This window comes from Esox lucius, chromosome 11, assembly GCF_011004845.1.
Source record: "Esox lucius isolate fEsoLuc1 chromosome 11, fEsoLuc1.pri, whole genome shotgun sequence".
Taxonomy (NCBI): Eukaryota; Metazoa; Chordata; class Actinopteri; order Esociformes; family Esocidae; genus Esox; species Esox lucius.
The window spans coordinates 48,536,329-48,544,865 of record NC_047579.1 but is presented as its reverse complement, the minus strand read 5'-3'; the positions used below and the strand labels follow the sequence as shown (position 1 = coordinate 48,544,865).

Sequence of the window (8,537 nt, the reverse complement as noted above, 5' to 3'; positions counted from 1 at the left end):
GCCCCCTTTCCCCGAAATTCTGGGTGTTTTTCGGTAGAACTCCCATTCATTTTCCCGGTCTTCTAAAGATGAATGTTCATTTCAATTCCAAAACCATGAGGGTTACTGAGAACTAATTTAGACAACATTTCCCCTGATGAACAGAAGCTAGTTATTAGGCTACAACAAAACGTACCTGCAGTTACAAAACCTGGATCATAACGGTATTTCCCCCTTCACTTGAAGCTAGTTATTAGGCTACAACAAAACGTACCTGCAGTTACAAAACCTGGATCATAATGGTATTTCCCCCTTCACTTGAAGCTGCCTTGCTCCTTGCGTCATTGTACGTCAGATCTATCCATCTTCTCATGCTTCTGCTGCTCAAATTTACTAAAGACGTTTCTCTAGGGCACATTTCATTATACTTTCTTATGAGTGGCAGACATATCTACGTTACATTTGTATGCTTTGTTACTTAAGCTAGCTATCTTCCACAGTTCAAATCCTTAGCAAATGAGCCAACAAGATCTGATATTACAACCAGGGTTGTCATATTTCACTGACAATATATTGGTCAATCAACTTGCGGACAACTTGCGGACAGCACAAAAGTTATTTCTTCTATGCACCCCTACTGGAAATGACCGTATCTGACAACATTGGTCACAGCCCCACGGTCACATTGGTCGATCATAAAAATTAATTATGGAATAACAAAACAAATATAGATGTTTATCACTTCAATAGCAACTAAATAGTATCTAGCAAAAAATATGTAATTTTAGTATCAAGCCAAAAAATGACTTTTTTCTGTTTGCAATAATTTTTTCAACTGTAAAATAAACTTATTGTGCACTCCTCTGATTCGCTGCCATGGATTCTGCGCACCCATCGCACTAATTTAAGCTCCGCCTCTGCATTTCATCCTTTATAAAGCCACCAAACCTGACCAGGGAGTTTCTTCTGCAGTGGCTAACTAATCCAGTAAATGGGAAAGAGGAGTTAAGATGTAGTGTCAGTTTGATAACACGCTCTTGATGAGCTAAGGATTAGCTTATAATATCGAATGAATCTCACAGGAAGATTATTGATTTGGAACAGAACCCTAGTCAGTGGCCACAAAGTGATGTGTCGTATCAACACAATACTAGGGATTAAGAATGTCCTGCAGCCTTGCCTGACACAACTTTTCATTGTGGTGCGGAAAACTGTGAAAATTTGCAGTTTCTCTGTACCTGACAGGGAATTAGTGCACCAGGGTACAATGCACCTTATTTTTCCAGATCGCTGGCTTTCACCTTCTGACTGTTATTAGCTGGTAGTATGAAGTGGATGTCTCAGGCTAGACTATATGTAATAGAAGTTTGTTTACATGATCAAATGTCAGAAATGTCGCTTGATTTGATGCCATACCTATAAATAAAAAAGATGACAAATACCTTATATTGCCACAGAAAGATCCCTCTCTAAAGGCCACATGGTAGGTGTTTCAGGCTCATTTGCTCTGTGTGCAATAGCATAGGTGTAAGGATGAAACATCAAATGTCAACACAATTTTGTGTTCCAAAAAGTACAAGAATGAACAATTTGTTTTTCCTTTTAAAACCGTGCATCGTATAGAAGTTCAGGTCAACTTCAGATTACAGCGTATTTTTTTCCAACACAAACCTGCTTTGCCATAACACAGCGCGATGTCAAGTTACGGGTAATGGAAATGGACAGTGACGCTACCCCGCGTATAGATGCCATAATGGAAACTATAACTTTTTAATTCTCTAGCATTCTCTATGGTGAACGCCCACTCCATGGTTTGTTTGAGTTGCATGGCTGCCACTAAGGTCCTACAGATAGTTATTTCTAGGGTAAGCGGTGCTGTGAAGAAAATGTTTTCTGTATGTAGGAATTATTTATTTTCTAAAATAAATCATTGCATTTATTTTAAATTGAAAATAAGAATTTTGGTGTTTTTTTCTCTCAGAAAATTATGTATGTGTTATTAGAAGCGTGTAATTAAAAAAAGGAGAATTAAATAAAAGCTGTCATGAATGACAAGCGCTAAGTGTATCACATTAAAGCAAGTAGCTACTATTGTATTGAAAAGACAGCTTAGTTGCTGCTCTTACAAAACAAAATACACATCAGATATAAACAGCAGATAGTAAGAGACAAAATAAAGTGGGGCTGATCACTTGAGGGTGAACAACAGCCACAACTGGATAAGTCCTTCAGATGTATTGGCCCCATAGATAACTATGAATTTTTTTAAATAAATATCTCATTGTGATTTATAAGCTTGTGTAAAGGCTGGTCACAGGTTGTTGCATTTCTATGTTCTGTATAGTTAGTTTGCCTGTTTCTATGTTTGTTTTAGTATTGTCAGTTTCATCACTTTCACATGTGTCTTGTTTGCCCTCTCGTTATGTCCCTGTTTAAGTTCCTCCTGCCGTTGTTTCTGGTTGGTGGTTGTTGAAAGTATATGGCTGTGGTTTCCTCGAGTCTTTGTATTAAACTATTTTTGCTGTAGAAATCTCTGTGCCTGTATCCTGCCTCCATGCTGCACCCTGATAGCTTGACCTAACAGTCAATTTCATATGATTCTGACCTTTGATTTTATGAAAATTGTTGATAAATAAGTATAAAATAAATTGTTGATTGGCGCCCTTGCAAATAGTACTTTGTGCTTCCTCCCTTTGCCAAGAAAACAGCTCGGAGTCATCTATGTTTAATGTAGAAGAACACATAAGAGAACACAGTATTTGAGACCATTCCTCCATACAGAAACTCTTTTAGGTCTTTCAGAGTCCTTGGTCCTTGCTTGTGGACTTGCTTGTGGCTCACTCCAGATTATCAATGGGATTTAGTTCAGGAGACTGTGATGACCATGGCAAAAGCTTGATTCTATGGTCAGTGAACCATTTCTGTGTGGATTTCGAGGTAGGCTTCAGATCTTTGTCCTGCAGTATCTTGCCATGTATCCTAACAAGGTTCCCAGGGCCTTTGAAAGTAAAACACTCCCACAGGATTACAGATCAGTGTTTGTTGCAAAAAAGTTATTTTTGTCAGGTTCCAATCAAAGTTCCAATGACATTTAGCAAACTTCAGGTGCCTACATTCGTGGTTTTGTGACAGAAGAGGCTTTCTTCTGGCAACCCTTCCAAATAAGTGGTTGGCAAAGATGTAGCATCTGATTGCAGGTTTGGAGACTTTGTTGACCCCAAGATGTAACCAACTTCTGCTTCTCTCCTGCTATGATCCTTGGAGATTTATCTGCCATCCGATGGGTATTTTCAGGCAGGTAGCAATCTGGTCATCGCCATTGCCTGATTTTGTGAAGGTCAACAACTCATTTCTCGCAGCACAATTATCACAATAATAACACAATCTGAAAAGATTGGCCCTCATGAGATTTTAGTATTTTATGATAGATAAGGCCCTGCTCATGGATATGGCTGGCAGACCCAAACTGTCAGGAGATGGTACAGTACAGTCATACTACACAAGAAAATAAAAGCTGCTTAGAGGAAAACCTTTTCAAAAAACAACAGACCTCAGCTAAAATGACACAAAGTTAGCCAAGTTGAAGGGGACTGCCTAATTCTTCGGCTCCCAAAGAAGAAGCTGGAGTCTAGAACAATGTCCTCTTCATCAAAAAAGGAACATGTACAAAAATATGTCTGGGAATGTGGTTACTAAGCCCAGTGAAACTCTAAATAAAAAACACAAACCACAGATATGATCAAGAGGGAGGCATCAATGTGTCCAGGAAGTCATGAAGATATGGATCCTCCAACTTGATGACCGTCAACATGGTAAGGAACCAAAATGCCTTAAAAAATCTGTTCATAACTAAAGAAGCTGCAAATTTGTATAGAGAAAATAAATAATAAACACACGCTTGGAAGATAGTTCAGTTCTGTTTGTTTACGACATACACACATATGGCCCATCAACCTTTGATCTTGAATGGTGGCAATTAGAATATTAAGTCCAAATGTTAAGGAGATGAAATGATGGGTGTCTCTTTGACATCACCAATAAATCACGGCTCTAAATGAATGCAAACAATTTTAGCGTGTACATTTCATTTGCACGCCATTTTGTCTTCACAACATTTTCTCAGAACCTGAAGGCTTGTTAACTCCCCCAAAGAGCACTGTCTGCAAGAAATAAATCAGTAATAGTCTCATCAATAAAATCAATCAAACGATGCGCTGTGCTCGCAAAGCACTTACATTTGTATAACACTTTATTAGAATACTGTATGCAACTTTAATGCAGATGACATATGCTCGCATAACTTTACACCAATCTACAGCAAGTAGCTCTGGGTTTGTACACATAAAGCACCTGAGGTCAAATCAGATTCCCCATATTTGTGTAAACTAACTGGTATGTCTAATAGTAACAATGGAAGGAGCTTATATAGCAATTGTCATATAATCTCAGAGAGCTTCAAAGGCAAAAAAGAAGCAACTGGCAAATACCGTTTCTGTCAATTATATGACTGGCTACAAAAAATACTGTTGTCAGTTGTCAAGTGAGGACAACAGTCAATATTGTTGTCAGTTGTCAAGTGAGGACAACAGTCAATATTGTTGTCAGTTGTCAAGTGAGAACAACAGTCAATATTGTTGTCAGTTGTCAAGTGGGAACAACAGTCAATATTGTTGTCAGTTGTCAAGTAAGGACAACAGTCAATAATGTTGTCAGATGTCCTCAGGCAATGACTGCTTGAGGTCTGGAATGCATGGACTGCACCAAATGCTGGTTTTCCTCCTTTGTGTTGCTTTGCCAGGCCTTTACTGCAGCTGTTGTGAGGGATTTTTATGAATGCATTATACTCTCACACTTCAAGAATATATCAATATGTAAATCACATACACAGATAATCAGTATGGTAAACAGTATAATCATCGATGGATAAATATATACAACTTGTGTTGAAATAATCATGAATGTATCAGCAGCAAACCATCATGTGCCTTAAAGTTAACGGCCCTAATGGATCTATTTATTTGGTGGGAAAGTGTCCTGCATTTGAACCACCAGTGTTTGATGAGGTTGTCCTGAACTTGATCCACCAGTGTTTGATGAGGTTGTCCTGAACTTGAACCACCAGTTTGATGAGGTTGTCCTGAACTTGAACCACCAGTGTTTGATGAGGTTGTCCTGAACTTGAACCACCAGTGTTTGATGAGGTTGTCCTGAACTTGAACCACCAGTGTTTGATGAGGTTGTCCTGAACTTGAACCACCAGTGTTTGATGAGGTTGTCCTGAACTTGAACCACCAGTGTTTGATGAGGTTGTCCTGAACTTGAACCACCAGTGTTTGATGAGGTTGTCCTGAACTTGAACCACCAGTGTTTGATGATTAATTAGTTAGAACGAAAGACGATTCTCATTAAAGTCTACTGGATTCAGAAGTTCTTCATTTAACAAACCAAATAGCTTTCATCTGTGTTTGATATAATGGGAAGTGGTTTTCTAGAACCAAATCAAAAATTAAGCATAATTACTTAGGATAAGGTGTTGGAGTGATGGCTGCTGGAAATGGGGCCTGTCTAGATTTGATCACAAATGTATTTTCCAAATTGTGATGGTGCTATTTTTTACATTAGTAATGTCCTGTCTATACTTTGTGATCAGTTGAATGCCACTTTGGTGAAAATATTTACCAATTTCCTTTCGAAACAGCAAAATTATTCCAAACGTTTGGCCACCAATGTATATCAAACTGTTTAAGAGGGCAGCAAGAAAATGTTACCTATAATAATACAAATCAAATAAATGTTAGGACACATTACTAAAAACGGTGAAAATTCTTACTTGCAGGTTCCCGCATGGCAAAGTAACAATAGGAGATAAACAGTCAATGTGAATAAAACCTTTCCACAATACTAACCTCACAGAAATGCACCAATAGAAAGGCTAAAAACAAATAACAAAACATTTGAAGTAATGGATTACAAAATAACTACACCCTAATAAAAAATTTTAAACTATAGAAACTAAAGTGGAGAGTCTGGTAGCAGCAATTGAGACTTGAGTTTGTGCACAAAGTCAGTACATTTCAAGAGTCCTTCGCTGGTCAGCTAATTAGATCAGACATCATGTCCTTTCCCCGGTAAACCACAGCTTCTCTTCTCTTGAAATGTTCTGAGCAGTCGGGTGTCCAGGGTAGGGCAGTGGTGGTCGTGGACAAGTGCAACGGTTTTCTTTTTGGCGGCACCTCTTCTCCCCATAAGAGCGGTTGGCTCCCCTTTGTTCGTCAGCTGATTTGATCAGGTACTCAAACTCAGCAGAGCGCCAGCTCGGAGAGGAAACCAAAAATCCACAGGGGTCAGTCTCCATACCAGACATCATGTCCTCAGTTGCCCCGGCAAACTCTAGCTTCTCTTCAGCCAAGAGTCCTTTCAGCCAACTAGCCAAAGCCTGTGAAAGTACAGTAGACAATAAATTGTCAATGTACAATGTCAAACTGCAAAAATCTAGAGCTGTCCAAACATTAAAGCAAGTCATACTCTTTACAGGAAGCTAAAGATGTTAAGATAAAGTCAAATACATGTTGAAGGGATATACACCTATTTTTACAAATGGACTTTATTTATTTTGTAAGAAAAAATGTGTCATCACATCTAATATAATACAAAACAAAGGTTGTCAAAATGTGTTTTCTATCTACACATTCATAAACAAACCTGGCTCTGGTGGCGCTGCCTCTGCTTGTTGAGGTCTTTATTTGCTGCTCTGTCCAGGTCCTCGTAATGATTGCACATGAAACAGATGGATGGTGGGATGGATCCAAGCGCAGGAGCCCTTATATATGGGAGAAAACACAGTAGTGCAGAAGGAACAGGCTGTGGCGTAGTCAATAGGCAGGCGATGGGTCGATAACAGGCAAAGCACCTAGGTAGGAGACAGAGGCACAAGTGGGGTAATCCAAAAGAGGCGGTCAATAGGCAGGCAATGGTCAGGATACAAAAACAGGCTGACTACAGAACTAGGCTAAGACAGTTGCTCGCTCTGGAGTAGATGGCTTGGTAGAGTTGAAAACACAAACAATACCTCACGAAGACTGACAGCAAACACGGCGCTTATATAGTTGAACGAGACACAGGTGCAAACGATAATGGGGAAAAAGGGAAACAGGGCACATTCCGGACCTCACAGTCATCCAACGAACAATGTTTCTCCCTTTGTGTCCAGTATTGGCTTGCTGCTGCATCTGTGAAGTCCAGTGTGGTGTTTTAGCAATTATAATATGCTTTATTATCCTTAATTCAATATTAGAGTTTGCATCAATACATTTCAGACTAATTTAATTGAACACTAATCCCAGCACACCAGTGTTGTGTGGACTGTCCTTCGTGAGATATCCTTTTTAAGTACAGTATTGGAGCCATCTATTGCAGATGATGTACATATTCAACCAATGCAGTAAAGCAATTAATGTTAAAATATTTTCTTGCCATGCCCCTTCTACGCTTAACAAATAAATGTGCCTATAGATAAATGGTAATTAAGAAGTTATTAACCAAGTTAAACTCAGTAACAAGGTGTTAACCAATTTATATAACTAGGTACAGTGTTTATTGTATAGTGTTATTCATGGCAAATTATTCCTCCCCCAATGCCCACAATCCAGACAACCCAAACCTAATATTGTCTAATACTGTACATTTGCATGATACATATTCTATTTCACGTAGCCACCAAACACTTAATGATTTATCTGTTTTGACTATTTTAACATGCATTTCAATATAAATTCACATTCACCTTTCATGCGGCCAAAATACTTTTCATCCTCGACAGCAGTATTGTGTAGGTTCACTCCTGGCCGCACTCTATGAAAATGGGTTAAATCTCTACGTTTTCACTAAAACTGCTTTCTGAAATACCTCCCAGGTCCCGTGCCTTGCGTGGAGCAAGCAGGAATAAATCTGGTCTGGTAAGTCTGGTTAATTTGCTAGGTATGTATGTATGAATATATCTATGTTTTTTTAGGGTTAGTTGTCAAGTCAGTCAGCTGTAAAACAACTCGCTACCGAACGTACTGCTAGCTGAAACGTTTTCTTTACAGTATCTTGAAAAAAGCGGGGTCGTAGTGATTTCCATTCCTTTTTATTTCATTGGTCATTGAAAATCGTCAGGCCTCACTCCTGGATTTCTTCGCCAGATTGGGTTATTTCGTTTTCTACATCATTAGCCTGTGTGTGATAAACAGTGATCAAAACCTTGCTTGATATGAACACTGCAGAGACGAGCATTCCGGATGATTTCATCAGTCCAGTATGTCTGTTTAAAGGCTTGCAACCAAACGTCTGCATTTAGCTTCAAAGTGTGTCCTCGACAACGGTATTCTATAAAAAATTAAGGCCATCTTTTTTTTGCATTCCTATTCTGACATCCAACGGCACAACAAGACATTTTTTTCCTTTAGTCTGAGGATCCTGCCCGTTTCCCTACACTTGTTCCTGCAGTTTTCGGCAACCACCAAACTTCAGTGACGTAACCGTGACGTCCACTCCAAATGGGTCTATAGGGGCGGGTC

At 39.1% G+C, this 8,537-nt stretch overlaps 1 long non-coding RNA gene across 1 annotated transcript; it reads right to left on the bottom strand.

Annotated features, from left to right (window-relative positions):
• Positions 1-4,275: 4,275 nt before the first annotated feature.
• LOC109616366 lies at positions 4,276-8,535 on the bottom strand. The gene is made up of 3 exons (XR_002197488.3): positions 7,763-8,535; positions 6,682-6,889; positions 4,276-6,415 (listed from the first exon to the last, which is right to left on the bottom strand). It is a non-coding gene; the product is annotated as an uncharacterized LOC109616366 (long non-coding RNA).
• Between the last annotated feature and the right edge of the window lie 2 nt (positions 8,536-8,537).